The sequence below is a fragment of the Bison bison genome, unplaced genomic scaffold, assembly GCF_000754665.1.
Source record: "Bison bison bison isolate TAMUID 2011002044 unplaced genomic scaffold, Bison_UMD1.0 scf7180017864313, whole genome shotgun sequence".
Taxonomy (NCBI): Eukaryota; Metazoa; Chordata; class Mammalia; order Artiodactyla; family Bovidae; genus Bison; species Bison bison.
In genome coordinates, this window is record NW_011494885.1 from 3,220,859 (window position 1) to 3,237,604 (window position 16,746).

The following is a 16,746-nucleotide window of genomic DNA, read 5'->3' on the forward strand; positions in this document are numbered from 1 at the left end:
GGGGTGCTGCGGGGACACTGCCCCGCCTGCACGGGGCGGGCGTGGGGTGGCGGGAGGTGCCTGCAGGCACGTGGGGGTTGGTTCCATGTGTTTGGTGTTGAAGTAGAATCATTTTCCTCCTGGGCCAGTAGGGCTGTCCGTGGGAAGTGAGCCATGTCAGGGGACTCCGAGGGTGTGACGGCTGCCAGTGCGGGCAGGGCCGGCCTTCCTGCTCCCTAGCCGTCAGCGCCCAGAGGAGCTGCCAGTACAGAGGCGGTCAGTCAGGACAAGGCAGCGTGCCTGCCTGTCACCATCCTCCATGGCCTCCCCCGCCCTTCCTGGCCTTTCCACTGGCCCCTGGGAGAAGCTTCCTCATTGTGCCCCACTTTGCCCCAACCCACCCCCAAACAGCGACCCTGCTAAGGCTGCTACAGATACGGCTGCCCCCATCCCGTGGCTGGGCCATGCCTCCGCAGTGAAGAAGCCTGACTAAGGTACCCTGGGCATGGGGGCGTGGGGTGGAGGCCCGCCCGCCGCACAGTCCTCCGGGGGTCTCTTTGCACTTTAAGAAGCAGCACCTGTGGTATGTTTGAGGGCGCCTGACAAAGTAAGAGATGCCTCAGAACAGTCTTGGCCACCCCTGGCCCCAGACGCTTCCCACTGGCTGTTGGAGGGCGGGCCAGGCCCTGTGCTCACCGACTCTTCCTCTGGATAAGCTGGATGTCGCACTGTCTCTAGTTCTTGTACGGCAAAATAAGGTGCTTGGAAAAACTACATGTCCCCTGCGCGTCTTACCACCTCCTTAAGGACACAAGTCAGAAAACCTAAGGTACATGAACGTCTTACGTAAACGTCGGATGCCAGACCTTCTCTTTTGGCAGATCTGTGTCTGATGCTTTCTCGCTCGGGGCCTGGCTGGAGGGGGACGTTGCTTAGTTTTGACTTGAGGTCAGCAGACTCCTGCTTCTCTAGCCCTGCAGCTGCCCCAGTGCTGAGTCCCAGGCAGGTGTCCATGTTACTCCATTGATTAATCTCAGGCTTTTCCTAGGTCATGCTCGCTTATTCCCAGGCAGCCCGTCAAGGTATTGGGTGGGGGTAGAAGGGAAGCCTTGAGAGTGGCCTGGGACCACTGTCCCGTGTGTCAGCTAAAGCAGAAGAGGCTGCTTCCCTCCCACTGCCCAGCCTACGCGGCCACCTCTGTGTGGGCACCCTGCACCACCCCGCCGCCTGCAACCTTGGCTCTGCACCAGGAACTCCACAAGCCCCAGCTGCCCTGCCTTCCCACCACCCCCCCGAGACTGCGGTTCTCTAAGTGGTAGTGACTTCTGGAAGAAGAAAGGGCACCGTAACGGTGGACACCTGTGCTTTGCACCCTTAACCCTTGTGGGAGTAGTGGAGACCAGGCTTCCGCAGCTCCACGGGGTCGCCTCCGGTCCCACAGCGCCCCCTGCTCCAGCCCGGGCGGCTGCAGGGGCCCCTCGGGCCTGCACCCGGAATCCTGCCAGGGCTTTAAGCGCAGGTGGGGACTGGTGGCTCGTTCCCCAGAGAGCCACAATTGAACAGGAAGTTCCAGGGGTTCCTCTCTGTTTCCTTTGCTAACTTCTCATTTTCTGCTTCTCAGGCTGGCTTGGGCCTGGAGGACATTTCTCGATCGTTGCGAGTTGGCATTCCCACCAGCCCAGTGCTAGTTGGGGGGGCAGGGAGTGGTTGGTATTTGGACCAAATGGGCACTCGGAAGGGGACCCATGAAGGAGAGTGGGTGTGTGCGGGGGCAGGCCGACCTTAACTGGAACTCTGCCCACCCCACCCATTTATCTAGTGTGCTAAGCTCTAGAAAGTTCTCTCACAGGTCATTCTCATGTGAGTGGCACCACAATGCTAGGAATTGAGGGAGGGGCGGATGTTAATTAGCCTTGGCCAAAATGGGAAAGCCTGTTGGTGGAGTTACGGGACTTGTTCGCTGCCTCGCAGGAAATAGTGGGGCGCCTGGAAGCTCTTCCCCATCCAGTGTTCTTTAGACCCCAAAGGTGCAGACTCGAGGCCAGAAGTAAACAGCCCTGACTGAGTGTTCGGCTGGCTCTGGAGGGCGGCTTCACGGAAGGACGTGGCCCAGGGTTGGGTCGCGGCCTGTGAGTTTGCCGTCAGTTCTTGGCTGTGTTGCATGTGGTTATCACAGTGCATTTGTTCCTGCATTCTGTGAGTTCTTCCCAACACTTGACCTTTCGAGGATGAATGCTAAAATGCTGATTCCCAGGTTTTCCTCCAGGCTGAACGCATGCTGCAGGTGAGGTTCTTCTGGTAGGCTGTATCTTGGCCAGGGTAGGCAGAGGGTGACCTCCTCGGACCAGCACGCTGGCCAGAAGGGGCTGGAGAGCACGCCTCCGCTCGTCCCTACGCCTCAGTTGCCTGTGGAGGGGGCGGCCCTGGCGGGCTGCCTGTCCCCAGGCTGGGAGGTCAAGCCAGGTCGCCGCAGCACTTGTGATGCGAGCTCCTCTCCACCCACGCCCTCCCCCGTCCCCTCCTGCAGGGAGATCCACACTGCCTGGGGGCTGTCTCAGGTGTCGGCTCTGTTCTGCTCGGCCAGTGGCTGCCTTCCCAGGAGGAGGAGGAGGCTCCAGGGACTTGGGCTGGCCACTGGGGACAGCCAGGCACTCACCCCCAGGGCCTCCAGGTCCCGCAGACGCTGGACGCAGGTCTTGCCCTCCTGTTGCTTGGCAGGTTCAAGCCACGCGTTCATGCTTAGGTGAAAGGACGACTCGTGTGTGCTGGAAATCTAGGTCACATCTGCTGGTGGTCCCATGGCAGAAGGCCTGGGGCGGGGAGGGGCCTACACCACGTCCTGTCATCTCCTCCCGGAGCCGTCTTTCCACCGGCTGCTGGCTGCGGACTCCTCGAGGCTCCGAGGTGACTGTCCGCGCCTCCTGCCCAAGAGCCTGCCTCGGCCAGCTCCAACAGCAGTGATGTTACACCTCAGTGTAGTCGAGACAGGGCGTAAATTATTGTTTGCATTAAGAAGAATCATGTTCCCTGTGTACATTAAAAAAAAGTCTGAATTGTATGGGAATAAAACTTGTTTGAAAATTTGGAGCAGTGCTGCCGCCAGCTCATTTTTCTGGTACTTGTGTTTCACGTTAAACGACCTTTATATGTGTTGGATTAACATATTTTGAGTTTCTTGAGGGTGGGGAGGGGGAACATTAATGGTATTGAAATGTGTTAGTAGTCTGGCTGTATGCCCAAAATTCTGTTTTGCAGCAAAAGTGGAGAACTGTATGTAAAGAAAGTATAACAATTATTTCTCTGTATTTTAGGGGCTTTAACCAGGACATCCTCTAGTTGGCGTTAGGAATGTTTGCTTAATTTCCAGACTTTTTTTTTTTAAACACATCGTGGGTTTTTTGAGGCTCCAACCTGATTAGTGCATGGTCAGCCATCAACAGAGGCTGAGCATCTCCGACTGAGGTGTTCTCCGTCTGGCTTTGTTTTTTAAAATCATGTATTTGCTACAAAGTATTGTACTTGTCTCAATGGGAATGGTGTACAAAACTGAAAAGGCCTTACGTGATCTGTATCATAGTTAATAAATCAATCTTGTAAAAAACCAAACCTGAGAGAGATGAAGGCGGCCCCTTCCCCGGCCCCTGGGCGCACGCCCACCAGGCAGGCCCCGTGGGGACACTGGCTGCAGCCTCAGCCCATCAGGAGGAGCGCGGGGGCCTCGGGACCACGGGGCACGAGGGTTCCCCCAGCGCCCCGGGGAGAAGGCATCTCTAGCAGAGCCAAGGCCCGTGTGAGCTTCAGGCACCTTCCCCCTCCACCCCCAGGACCGCTGCCAGGAGCCCCCGCCAGCTCTGGCCTCCTTGCCTTGCCTTTCCAGCAGAGTGGTCCAGGCTTCCCTCATGGCACAGCGGTAAAGAGCTCGCCTTCCCTGAGTCGTGAAGATTCCGTGGAGGAGGGAATGGCAGCCTACTCTAGTATTCTTGCCTGGAGAATCCATGGACGGAAGAGCCTGGTGGGCCCCAATCCGTGGGATCATAAAGAGCTGGATACAACTTGAGCACAAGCTCAGGGATCTGCTTTCCCCAGGTCTTCTTGCCCCTGGTTGCTCCCGCAGTTTATTCTAGGTCATCAGGCCAAGCACCACCCACAGAGTCCTGCGGCCACGGGGTCGCCCAGCAGGCCAGGCACCAGCGTCTGCAGCAGATGCCTTTCCCTGTCGTCTGAGCCGAGGCCACGCCAGTGGCTCTGGGATGGGATCCAGGGTTTACTCCCAGGTGACCCAGGGAAGTTAACCTCTCACGACAGTGCCTCAGAGATGCCTCAGCCACTCAGGCTCGCTCTGCCCCATGCTGTCCCCTCCTCGCCCCGTCCTCCACGGCCCCCTCGGTCACCTCCCAGATGCCACCACTTCAGCTACCACGTCTGTTCTGGCCCAGGTCCTAATTCTGGCTCCCCTGGCCTCTGACGGACACTCTCACACCTTAATGGCCTCCCAGCCCTCAGTCTTTAAACCAAGAAGTTATCCCAGAACACCTGGCTCTGCTTTACCTATGGCAGTAGTGGGGACTAGGCACCCTGAGAGATGCCTCTCCCCTCCCCTGCCTGAGGCAGGCACGGTCCTGGATCACAACTCCTGCCCCGGCGCTCCGGCCCCACGCTGCCAGTCAGCAGGAGCCAGCAGGCACCTGAGCACAGGCCAGCCAGGGGCCCCGCCCTCTGTCCCCAGCCCACCTTCTCTCCCTGTCCTCCAGACTCCCAGCCTCTGAGTCATTCCCGTTCTCCCGATGCACTTGATTGCTTCTGACTTCCAAGGCTTTGTTTGCACTGTTTCCTCTGCCTGAAATGCCTTCTGTACCTCATGCCCCCAAATCTCAGTGCTGCCCATCACATCCTCACCTGTCCTTCAAAGCCAGTCTTCCTCTAGAAGTTCTTCCCAGGCCCTTTTTTACCCATTGATGGACCCAACAACTACTGACCTGCTATGGCGATTTATGTGATTCCCAGAAAGTCTTCAACATTTGATCTTTATTTTTTTGGCCACACCAGACAGCAGGCGAGATTTTAGCTCCCCCACTGGGGATCGAACCTGTGTCCCCTGCAGGGGAAGCATGGTCCCCAGCATTTGCTTTAAAAAAAAAAGTTTCTACAGTATACCGTTAGCACTCAATATGTGCACTGATGTCATAAGCCCGTCTTTGTCTCTAGTTTTTGATGTTCAAGTGCCATGTACTCGCATATTTAACACCTCGCAGCCACTATCCACCCAAAGTGGAGAGCTCTGGGGGGCAGGGCCTGTGGCTTCCCAATATGCCTCTCAGCATCGAGCGTGACAGGACTTCCGTCTGCAGAATTCAGTGGTCGGTTTCAACCTTGCCTTTGCTTGTGCTCAGTCGTGTCCGACTCTGTGACCCGATGGACTGTATGTAGCCTGCCAGTCTCTGTGGGATTTTTCAGGCAAGAATACCGGAGTGGGTTGCTATTTCCTCCTCCACAGTATGTTCCAAACCGAGGGACAGAACCCATGTCTCCTGCATTGGCAGGCAGATTCTTTACCACTGGTGCCACCTGGGAAGCCTTGCCCTTGGTCTCTCTAAGCCAGCCTCTCCTACGTGGTGGTGGTGTTCAGTCGTGTCCAAGTCTGTGACCCCATGGACTGCAACACACCGGGCCTCCCTGTCCTTCACCATCTCCTGGAGCTTGCTCAAATTTATGTCCATCGAGTCAGTGATGCCATCCAACCATCTCATCCTTCTTCTTCAATCTTCTGCCTTCGTCATCCCCTTCTGCCTTCAATCGTTCCCAACATCAGGGTCTTTTCCTATGAGTTGGCTCTTCGCATCAGGTAGCCAAAGTCCTTGCAGTCCAAGGGACTCTCAAGAGTCTTCTCCAACACCACAGTTCAAAAGCATCAATTCTTTGGTGCTCAGCCAACTGCAGTGCAAACCTCTGCTCTGAGAACCACATTCCTGCCCACTTGCCTGTGACACTCTGCTTGCTGACTCTGCTGTGCATAACCACAGCCAGACTCCCAATCCCTTTCTCCAAATCTATCCATCCCCGCCCCCGCTCCCCCTACAAGCCAGAGACCCTGGAGACCTCCACAGGGTATTACTGTCTCCCATCAAGCCGCCCGAAGTTCTGTTTCACCTTCCACGTGGCTCTCACCCCTACCACTTGCCTCCTCGTTTCCTGCCACCATCCTGATTGAATCTCACTAGCCCCCTCCTTGACCTTCTCCCTGGTCTCCCAGCCTCCAGTTTCACCCCCTCCCTTCCATCTCTCTGTGGCAGCCAGAGTGAGCTTTTCAAAACATATCTGTCCCTGCCACCCTTCTCTTGACACCTGGGGCTCCCCAGCTCCGTCAGAAGCCAACTCTCCAGCAGGTCCTGGGAGGGCCCTCGCCGAACGCTCAGGGAGGCTCCCCCTGCAGGCTGCAGTCCAGCCTTCTGACTCCTCAGGGGCCTGCCTACCACAGGTGCTATTCCCTCTAGACACTCTGTGCACCCTTCCTTGCTAACTCCCTCCGTAACCTTTAGATTTCAGTTCCCTGGACTCTTCCTTGGGAAAGTCACCCCTCCCCCACCCAGACCAAGATGAACTCCTTTGCTTTCAAAGAAAAAAGCGTTCTCTTCAACAGCGTTTTCCCGTGTTACTCCTTTACGTTGTATTTGCCCATTTAACACACGTTTCCTGAGTGTTTATTTACTCCGTGCCAGTCCCCCAAGGACAAAGCTGGGATCCGACCCCTAGTGGAACAGACACAGAAAACAGTCCAAGAAATGAATGTATGCCTTAATGTCAGGCACGGATAAGATATTAAGGAGGATGTGAATTTGGGGGAGCAGAGCTGTTACTTGGGATGGTCGGGAAGACCTCCCTGGGGACGTGACATCAAGAAACCAGGATGAGGTCAGTCAGGCATTTGCCTCAGATACAAAACCTAAAGGGACAAGAAATCAGAGATCAAGATAAAAAATTATTTCAATTCATGTTTTAAAAATCAAAGTCAGCCTCCCAAAATCCATGATGACCAAAATTTTAAGTAAAAAAAAAAAAAGGACTTTCCTGGTAGTCCAGTGGTTAAGATTCTGCCTTTCTAATGCAGGAGGCATAGGTTCAATCCCTCGTTGGGAAAGTTCCGCAGGCAGTGCGGCCAAAAATAAAACCCTTTCTTAAGGCAAAGAGAAACAGATTCAGTAACAGTGCTGTGACGCCTGAGTCAAAAGGAGAAATCGGTAAGACAGCCTGGAGTGGGGACGAAAGTGATGGTGGATGAGACAGTGAACGTGGAAAGAAGAGATCCGAATATCTTAAAAGTCAGGGTGACTAGATGGCACAGTCTGCTCAAGATTGCCCCTGGAGATGAGAGGACTCCAGGGCTGACACAAAGTCTAATCAGCATCTGTTCCAGAAGCTGCAGCCAGCACGGAGCACGTACTAGGCGCTCGCTAGCTCCAAGCCAACCGCCCGGAAGTGGGAAGGCGGAGTGTTACTCCTTGCGGCCACCAGGGGTCAGCAGAGCGCCGCCCTGCCCAGCTGTGGTCTGGCCTGGGAAGTGTTGCAAGCCCAGAGGGTGACGTTATTCAAAGGAGGGTGAGACACGACCGACTGAACTGAACTGAGAACGGGGCTGGAGGTGTCTCGGGAGCAGGCTGAGATTCAGGGGTGAGCTACTCTTCCTGGCATTTCACCCAACCTTCCCTCCATTTATTCACTCAGGGGGCCAGGCCACACAGTCTCATGGGGTGAGGTGATAAGCTCCAAGTTTGTCCTGAGGTCAGTGGGGGAGCCACTGGGTCCTATTTGCAGGAGCTGAGGAAGAGAGAGAAGTAACTGGGGATTCCAGAGATACCGCTCACAGGAACTCTGCCTCCAAGGTGGGGATTAAAGAGCACGCAGTTGCCATAAATGTCAGCAAGACCAAGCAATTAATAAACGCTTACAGGGACTTCCCTGATGGTGCAGTGATTAGGACTCCTTGCTTTCACTTCAGGGGACCAGGGTTCAATCCCTGACCGGGGAACTAAGATCCTGCAAGCCCTGCAGTGTAGAAAAAAAAAAAAGCTAACCATTTTTGGATACTTACAAAGTATCATGCCCTTTTAAAATAATCTTTCATGTACCAACTCAATTTTCACATGAAAATTCTATGAAGCAGGTATTCTATGAAGCAGGTATTATCATCATCCCCACATTCCAGATGAGGAGACTGAGGCATGAAAGGGATGTCCAACAGCACAAGCTAGTAAGTGGGAGCCAGGGTTTGAACCCCAAAGCCCATGGCGCTTTTTCTGGCTGCTGTAACAAATGGCCGCAGACGGGCTGGCAACAGAAATTTATTCTTTCACGGTTCTACTGGCCAGAAGCCCCAGATCAGGGTGTCAGCAGGGCCCTGCTCCTCTGAAGTCTCTAGAGAAGAGCTGTTCCTCTCGTTTTCCAGCGTTTAGATGTTCCTTGGCATCCCTCCAGTCTCGGCCTCTGTCTTCACAGGGCCTCCTCTTCTTTCTCCCTGTGTACTTGTATTTTTCCTGTGCATCACCTCTTCTGTCGCTTTTTGTTGTTTTTTTTTTGGCTGCATGGTGGCTTTCAGGATCTTAGTTCCTGAACCAGGAATCAAACCCAAGCCAGCCTTCAGCAACGAAAAGCAAGGGAGTCCAAACCACTGGACCACCAGGGAATTCCCTCCTCTTCTGTCTCTTATAAAGACACTTGTCAGTGGAGTTAGGACCTCTCCAGATAATCCAGGATGATCTCATCTCAGAGCCCTTAATTACACCTGCAAGGACTCCTTCACCAAGTAAGGTCACATTCACAAGTCCCAGGGTTAGGACCCGGACATATATCTCTTGGGGCCGTAGAAGGGGCAACATTCAACCCCCTACAGCTCTTCCCCATGATCCTATTATTATCATTGTGGTCATTGGTATTATGGTATGAACTTGAAGGGCAGCTTGGGGCTGGAATAAAGTTAGCCAAGTGGGCGATGGGAAAGTCAGGCACAGCAAGGAGCGAGCATGTTGAATAATTGGAGGGACTTACCTGGCAGTTCAGTGGTTAAGACTCCACGTTTCTCCTGCAGGGAGTGGGGCAGGGGTTCGATCCCTAGTCGGAGAACTAAGGTCCCACATGTTGCCTGGTGCAGCCAAAAATGATTGCAGCGCTGTCCTGTCACTGCCCCGCCTTCACCTGCTGCCTCCACAGCCAATGCTCGGCTTCTTGCTGAGTCCCCCTCTGCAGGGTCAGTCGTGGGGAGGAGTCCCTTCGTCTCTGGCAGGAGCAGCCCTTGGACAGGAAGAGCAGTCAGCCCACCTCCGTGAGCGTCCCCACACCTCCCTCCCTGGTGGGCAGGACCACAGGTTCACCAGCCCCGGCTCTGGCCACCCCCCTCAGGGGGCACACCGGCTAGTTTGCTGCTTGCCACTCATTTAGTTCGGTAGCCTCCACCTGGGACCATGGTCTCACCCGGTGTCACTTGGGGGAGCAGGGGACCAGCCCAGCGATGCTGACCCTCCCGCTGTGAGCTGCGCTGTAACGAGCATCTCTCCCTGTTCCCGGAGGCTTGCCGTCTTCTTTCGCCACCTATAGACAGGTGACAGTCAGGCCTGGATGTCCTCTGTGAGGCTAGAGTCTTTCCCTGACATCTTGGGTGCCCTGAAGGGGACAAGACGGGGCTGGAAGATGGGAGGCAACCAGGAGAACACCCAAGTGTCAGGCCAGGTGACATTTAATGTGGGGTCATTTATCCTGTTGGTGGGTGGTGTTTTCATTCCCCACTTTAAAAAGAAAATTTTTAAAAATTTATTTGATGACAGCGGGTCTTAGCTGTGGTGCTCGGGACCTTCAGTCTTTGTTGTGGCATGTGGGACCTTTCATTGTGGCATGTGGGATCTAGTTCCCTGACCAGGGATCAAACCCCGGCCCCCTGCATTGGAAGCCCAGAGTCTTAGCCAGTGGACCACCAGGAAATCCTCCCCACTTCCTTTATTCTTCCCATAATTGTCAGTAGTCTACTAGGCTACCTGGGGCTTCCCTGGTAGCTCAGAGGGTAAAGAATCGGACTGCAGTGCAGGAGAACCAGGTTCGATCCTTGGGACAGGAAGATCCCCTCCAGAAGGGAATGGCTACCCACTTCAGTATTCTTGCCTGGAGAATTCTATGGACAGAGGAACCTGGCAGGCTACAGACCATGAAATCGAAAAGAATCAGACACGACTGAGTAGCTAACACACACTGCTGCTGCTAAGTCGCTTCAGTCGTGTCCGACTCTGTGTGACCCCATAGACGGCAACCCACCAGGCTCCCCCGTCCCCGGGATTCTCCAGGCAAGAACACTGGAGTGGGTTGCCATTTCCTTCTGTAGCACATACCTTTGCTTTATTTCTCTCTGGCATTTAGCTCCATCTGATGTGTATATTTTCTTGTTTTATCTATTGTGACATCCCACCTGGATGTGAGCTCCAGTGACAAGAATCTCTGCCTGTTTCTTCCCTGCTAGATCCTTGGAGCTTCTGGCACCCAGGAGGTGCTCAAAACATGTTTGCTGGCTAGCTGGCTCAAAATCAAAAACAGGACAACTCTGGGGACAGGTTGGGCTGCCCAAGTCTCAAATGACCCTTCATCGTTCACTGCATGTGCTTTGAATGAAGAGTTTTACTCTCAGAACTCAGTACAAAACTGTCTGTTCAAGGAATACATTACATTCTTTGGGGGTGTGGTGCCCCACTAACACCCCCTGGTGGTCAGAGGAATCAGCTCCTTGAGAACCTGACTATTGGAGCCCTGGCCTTGAACAGGGCCTGGTCCAGGGACTCCTACAGTAAGTTTGTCAAGTGCAGAAGTGAAAGCAGAAAAGATGAAGATTAGACATGTCGAAGGACTCAGGAAGTGAACGCCTGGGGTATGTTAGCGACTCCACGAGTCACAGGTCTGTCCCAGGAGGTCTCAAGGACAGGGTTTCACCCACTTCCTGGACAAATGCCAACCCCCCGGGAGTTTAGACCCAGCACCTGCTCCCCCAGCCATTTCTGCCTCATCTGGTTCAAGGGCAGCTCCATCCTCCAGGCCCTGGAGCCAAAACCTCTCCATTTTCAGACTCCTCCTCCCTTTCTGTCACCGTCACATCTGGTCGCCAGCCAATCCCTCAGCCCGGCCTTTGAAATATCTCCAGAATCCCACCACTTCCCCCCACCCTCTGTGCCTCCTGGTTGGACCACCATCACCTCATCTCTAACTTTTTCAGTCGCCTCCTCAGCTGGGCTCCAGGCTTCTGCTTTCACACCTCACAATTCCTTCTCCATCCAGCAGTCCAAATTTCAGAAATAGGAATTAGAGGGACTTCCCCGGTGGCTCAGATGGTAAAGAATATCTCTGCAATGCAGGAGACCTGGGTTTGATCCCTGGGTCGGGAAGATCTCCCGGAGACAGAAATGGCAACCCACTCCAGTATCCTTGTCTGGAGAATCCCATGGACAGAGGAGCCTGGTGGGCTACAGTCCGTGGGCTCACAAAGAGTCAGACACGACTAACACTTTCACTTTCAACACTTTCCTTGGTGGTCCAGTGGTTGAGACTCCCCAGCGCTTCCACTGCAGGGAGCGTGGTGTCGATTCCTGCTGGGGGTACATGCCCTGTGGTGCCACCAAAAACAAAAAGTCAGATCAGGCCCCTCCCCGACCTAACACCCTCTGAGCCCCTTGGAAGCCAAACTCCTCCCCGCAAGGCCCCGCCCACTGCAGCTGGCTCCGCCCACTCCCTGCCAGACACAGTCAGGCTCTTTCCTCCCTAGTTCCTCCATCCCACAGCAGGGCCTTCGCACTTGCCATTCCTCCTGCCTGGAGCAGTCTTCCCGTAGATTCATCTCATACCTCAGCAAATGTCACTTCCCCTGAGAAGGCTTCCTGCCACCATAACCACTCTCCGGTAGTTTTATTTCTCTTGCCTCACTCTTTTCTTTCTCTCACAGCTCTCAGTATGAGCAGAAATCGTCTTTTTTCTGTGCTGGTTTACTTGCTTGCCCCCCACATACACACATAAGGACCTTGTTTGTTTTGTTCACTGATGTCTCCCAGCCCCTGGCACACAGTGGGTATTCATAAAATTTTTAGGATCGAAGAACTGCATCATGTTCACTTATATAATATTCTCATTGAATGCAAACACGGTTTAAAATTAAATAATTCTTAAATCTATAAGACGCAAACTAAATCTCGCTTTACCAAGTTGCCGTTTTTTTATAAAAGGACCCATTTCCTCACATTTTCACTAAATCTGGAGACCTACAGTGGTTTTATTTATTTTTATTTAATTTTTTACTTTTTAATATTCTGGCTGTGTGGTACCGGGCATGTGAGATCATAGTACCCTTACCAGGGATTGAACCTGGGGCCCCTACATTTGAAGGGCTGAGTCCTAACTATTGGATGATCAGGGAAGTCCCACCACCACTATTTTGGTTTTTCAAGTCTGTCTACAGGCAAAGGACAGCTTGTTGCATTTTTTACTTCAATTTCTTGATTATCATCACAGTTGAGCACTTTCCCATATGTTTATGTGTCACACACATTTCTTTTGTGGTTTGCCTGTGTGCATCTTGACCATTTTCCCCATTGAGTTCTCTGTATTGGGTCATCTGCCTTTTTTCTTATTGATTGGTACGAGCTCTTTATTTATGATGTATGTCAATCCATTGTCTCTTAATTTTTTGTCCATCCTGGTACTCATCTTTTAACATTGTTTACAGTATCTTTACTACTGCAGAGTCATTTGCTTTGTGCGGGGGTGGGGAGCACAGTTCAACCCACACCACCTCCCTTCCGCATTTCCTATCATTTTATATTATGAACTAGGTCGTACAAACAAAAGACTACACAAAGCAACCTGCCAAGTTCATACAATAACAGTAATTAAGTGGTCACCTGGGTACCCACCAGCCACAATAAGACTTCTGCTGCTGCCCCTCGACCCCCGCCTCTCCAGCCCACAGCATCTTCCTCCTCCACCCCCAGACTCAGCCTCTCTCCTCAATCTCAGGTTAACCATTCTCTTGATTTGTTATCTATTATTCATCATTCTTGCATCACCCAGGCTCACATCCTTAAGTAATAGATTGTGTATTGTGCCTGTGTTCAGACTTTTAAAAAATAGGTTCTTTCTGTGTTCCCTCTAGTACTTATTTCTTTCACAAAGGTGAAATGGGGGACGCCTGTGGATGTGGGGGAGCAGTTCATTTATTTGGGGAGTATTGTTATACTCTCCCCATCTTACCGATGAAGGGAGTGAGACACAGAGAGGTGAAGGAAACTGCTCAAGGTCACACAAGTCGCATCAGAATTACAATGAGCCCATTGAGTCCCCTTCCTAAAACTCTGCTCTCTACTTTAGTAGAGAAGAGTGAGATTAAGGAGAAGTCACTGGAACCCTCCAAACACACAAACACGCACGCACCCATGCTCTTACGGCCTACCAAAATCCTTGAGCCTCTTTTTTTTTTAAGATTTACTTATTTATTATTAGTTTTTTGGCTGCACTGGGGCTTCGTTGCTACATGTGAGCTTTCTCTAACTGTGGTGAGCGGGGGCTACTCTTCATCGTGGTGTGTGGGCTTCTCATCACGACAGCGTCTCTTGTAGAGGAGCACAGGCTCTAGGCGTGCGGGCTTCAGTAGTTGCGGCACATGGGCCCTCACCCCTCTCCTTGATTTCCCCTGATTACTGGGACCTCACCACCTCTCAAGGACACATACTATTCTTTCCCATCTCTTCCACCCCAGAAGAGGTCTCCATGTTTTGGTGAGAAATATCTCCTAAGCTGAGGAAGGCCAAGGAGAGCTGAATGTGGCTGAGAGACGGAGAAGCTAGGGCAGGACATGTCAGGGATGAGACCAAGAGGGTCTCAACTGCCACTGTCTCTAGATTCTCTAACAGGCCCCAGGTGGTAATGGCTCATTGCTTTGCCTGCTCTGGGGGTGGCACAGCTGTCCTAGATTTTCCCCAAACCTCTGTCAAGAGTCCTTTCAGGGACTTTCTTGGTGGTACAGTGGTTAAGAATTCACCTTGCAATGCAGGGGACATGGATTTGATCCCTGGTCAGGGAACTAAGATCCCACATGCCTGCACTCCACGCCCACACATGGCCATGAAGATCCTGCTTGCAGCAACTAGGACTGCATTCAGTCAAATAAATAAATATAAATATTTTTAAATGAAATAAAATAAACCCTGGGAGATTCACAGAAAAGCCTCTGACCCCTGACTGCTTCAAAAAGTCTTTTATGAAAGCTGTCTCGGTTCCCAGTTAGAGGGTCCCAGCTCTCTCCCCCAGGGTCCCACCTGATGCATACTCTGTCCCAGAAGCGATCCTGTTTCTTCCCAGCTCTATGACCAGAGCTGCCGAAGGGCATGGACATCACAAAACAGCCCACCCATTTCACAGATGGGAAAACTGAGACCCCAAATGGTGTTTGTGTTTATCAGTCACTCTGAGTGGAGTCAAGGGCACATGAGGGTGAATGTGTCTTTGGATGGGCATGTCATATCTTGCAGATTTAATGCCTGGCTCTATTCTCGGTTTGTGGGCTTTCCAGGTGACTCCAGTGGTAAAGAACCAGCCTGCCAATACAGGAGACATTAGAGATGCGGGTTCAATCCTTGGGTTGGGGAGATCCTTTGGAGGAGGAGAGCATGGCAACCCACTCCAGTATTCTTGCCTGGAGGATCCCATGGACAGAGGAACCTGGTGGGCTATAGTCCATGGGTTGCAAAGAGTCAGAAAGGACTGAAGCAACTCAGTAACACATTCTCAGCTTTAAGTGGCTTAACTCAGCAGTTTTCAGACTTTTTGGTCTCTTTACATTCTTGGAGAAGGAAATGGCAACCCACTCCAGTACTCTTGCCTGGAAAATCCTATGGACTAAGAAGCCTAGTAGGCTACAGTCCATGGGGTTGCAAAGAGTCGGACACCACTGAGAGACTTCACTTCACTTCACTTACATTTTTAGGGAAGACCAAAGAGCTTTTATTTCCGTTTCATAAGTCATATCAGAATAAAACTGGAAATTCTTGAAAAGGATTCAAAAGGCATTTTTAAATAGCAATAATAAATGCATTACAGGCTAACACAAATAACCTATTTTAAGAAAAATTTTAGTGAAAGGAGTGTCATTATTTTACACTTTTGCAAAGCTCCTTGAAGTCCAGCCAGCTGGACACTCCTGTTGCCTATGCCTGGGGTCTGCTGTGATATCACAGACCAGGGAGCCTCTGGAACCTCCCCCACCACCGGACACGCATGGGAGAAGGAAGTGGAAAGGCAGAAAATGTCTCGGTATGAAAATTTGACCTCATAGACCCGCTGAAATGGTCTCAGGAACGAGTGCCCATGTCACACATAAAAGATTAGCTCTCAAATTGTTCAGTGTGGTTATCCTGATTGAACATCCAGACCTCCCAAGGACTGGGATACAGGTATCCAAGGAACTTCAGTGACCAGGATCCTAGCATCTTAGCTCCACCACTGCTCCAATGGGAACCCCAACATCAGAGTTTCCCATTAGCCCATAAATGAGCGCTAAGGGATTATAGTGCCTCCCACATATCTTGGAGCAACTAATCCTGTGCCCCACAACTACCGAGCCTGTGCTCTAGAGCCCACGCTCCACAGCAAGGGAAGCCACCCACCGCAAGAAGTACACGCACTGCAACTAGAGAGAGAGAAGCCCCTGCTCAGCACAACTAGAGAAAGCCTGCATGCAGCAATGAAGACCCGGCACAGACAAAAGTAAATAAATACATTTTGTATTGTTGTTCAGTTGTTGTCCAGGCACTCAGTTGTGTCTGACTCTTTGCAACCCTAAGGACTGCACCATGCCAGGCTTCCCCGTCTTTCACCATCTCTCGGAGTTTGCCCAGATTCATGTCCCTTGAGCTGATGATGCCATCCAACCATCTCATTCTCTGTCGTCCCCTTCTCCTCCTGCCTTCAATCTTTCCCAGCATCAGGGTCTTTTCCAATGAGTTGGCTCTTTGCATCAGGTGGCCAAAGTATTGGAGCTTCAGCATCAGTTCTTGCAATGAATATTCAAGATTGATCAACCGTATTCAAGGTTGATCTCCTTTAGGATTGACTGGTTTGATCCCCTTGCAGTCCAAAGGACTCTCAAGAGTCTTCTCTAGCACCACAGTTTGAAAGCATTAACTCTTTGGTGCTCAGCCTTCTTTAAAGGAATATTAAAAATAATTTTTTAAAAACAGAGTGTCCCTATCAGCCTGTGCACATGAGGGTGCAGAGGTGTATGCCTTGGTTCCTCCGTCCAACCTGAGGAAGACCCTAGCTCTCTGCCAGCCCTGCCCACTCGCTTCTCCTGAGACTCCCGGCCCAGCTTCGTTAGTTGCACTGTGGTCTCCTAGGAGCGCTTCATGCTCACATGTTCAGTTGTGTCCACTCTTTTTGACCGCATGGACTATAGCCAGCCAGGCTCCTCTGTCCATGGGATCCTCCAGGCAAGAATACTGGAGTGGGTTGCCATACTCTCCTCCAGAGGATCTTCCCAACCCCGGGATTGAACCCTAGTCTCTCATGTCTCCTGCATTGGCAGGCGGGTTCTTTACCACTGAGTCACCTGGGAAGCCCCCTAGGAGCACTTAAGCGCCTGGAAACCCCCACGCCAGGCTGCTGAAGGGGCTTGGGAGGGAGAGGTTTTGTATTTTCTACCAGAGTGGAAAAGAACTGGCTCGGTCACCTGGGTCTCCAGACCTCTACAGGAGGTACTAT